Raw genomic sequence first — 1676 nt, 5'->3', positions numbered from 1 at the left:
GTTCGGATGAGGGTTGCGGCGACGTTGGGGCACGGCGCGGGTGAAGGACAAGTCGATGAGTAGGGCAAGGAGCAAGGTGAGGAGCAGTGAGAGGGACAGGGGGTGGTTGGGGGGAGGAGGACAGAGATGGCGGTGTGTCGGAGGATAAGGAAGTGGTCTTCGAGTACGATTGTCTGTTAAGGTATCGTTGAGATTGGGAAAACAGAAAGAGGGAGGGAAATACATACGTCATATGCTGGATCTAAGCCTTCCAATTTCCATGTTACAGCGACGTCGGAAGTGAGATTCCATCCAGAGGCGCATCACGCGATCGCCAGTAATGCGCAGCCTTCTAACGAATTTTAACTAGCAGGGATATCTGAATATCAGCAGCGGCGTGAATTCCTCCTTTTTGACGTAGAATGATGCGTGAGGAGGGGGTGAGTGGTTGGCGTATAAACATGCTACTGGGGTGGAGGTTGGAGGTCGTTCATTGTCGGGTTCGTTGCTAGTAGTTGCCGTAGTAGTAACCGAGCGCTCTGACTCTGAGATCTGAGTACTCATCGCTCAGCACACGCTGTTTGGTGAACCGGTGACGTAGCTGCGCAAGATACGTAGGCGGAGAAAGTTGATGGGCAATATGTCAGTGGAGGTCGTCTTGAGGTCGTCGTCAGAAAAGTTCGTCACTGCATGTTACAGCACCGGCAACCATCAGCCGGAGCTATTTTTGGAACGACAGCATGCACAGTGACAGGATCACCCCCCTCAGAGGCCAATTACCACCAGACAAAGAATTGGCCTCTGAGGTACCCTAGCGCTTGAGAAGCGCCAGGCCTGAGGTGAGCGATGTACTCAAGACGGTTAAACAAATTTAGGAAATGTGTGAGCGAAGATTCCCGGTTCTGAACGAACAGCATGCTTGAGATAAGCCATTGTATCGACTCCACTATGATATCTCACCAAGGGGACTCACGTCATTCCAGAATCGCTTGTCAACGTCAAGTGCTTCAATGATTGGCAAGTCCGCACCTAAGGCGCCATCTTTTACGTCCCCCGAAGGCCTCAAAGGCCTATTCTTTTGATAGGGAGTAATGGGCCTTCAAGGCCTGACCCGCTTATCCATTTATATCCAACGATCGAGATCTTTAGGCGGTTCCATTCACGATAGTCAGTTCGACCGTCAATGAAGCCAGTTCCACTTACTACCCTCTTCCAGTCGCTGTTGTTGCCGGTTTGACTGCCGGTTAAAAATAGTACTGTTCAATAGGTTACAGCTGACAACCTTTTCGTTGAGGAACCGCTTGGTACATTTCATGCTTGGTCAAAGCTAGCGGTGCTTCATATTAGGTGGTCATGGTGCCGTAAGGTCGGACATAAAGCGCTCAAACCAGCATACCTAGAGACTCCTTTCGAGAAGGTTTGCAAGGTGACAGCCTTTTCCTTGCCTTTTCCATGTCTTCATTCATTGGCACCCCCACTCAAAATCGTCGATTTGCGTGAAGGCCCAATTGGTGATAAATAATCAAAGTTGAGTATGTATACTCAAGATACAGTCTCCAATTGCGCAAAAAGAACAGCTAGATGGCCCCGATTCTCATTGGGGCCTTCGGATCTTCGCCCACTTTACCCTTGGCATAAGGCATGACTGTGATACGAAGCCGCCATTCAATTTCTTCGGTAACCGCTTCAAACGAGAA

The sequence above is a fragment of the Laccaria bicolor genome, genomic scaffold (genome assembly GCF_000143565.1).
Source record: "Laccaria bicolor S238N-H82 LACBIscaffold_15 genomic scaffold, whole genome shotgun sequence".
Lineage (NCBI taxonomy): Eukaryota > Fungi > Basidiomycota > Agaricomycetes > Agaricales > Hydnangiaceae > Laccaria > Laccaria bicolor.
The sequence above is the reverse complement of the archived record's forward strand: the minus strand, read 5'-3'. Positions refer to the sequence as shown.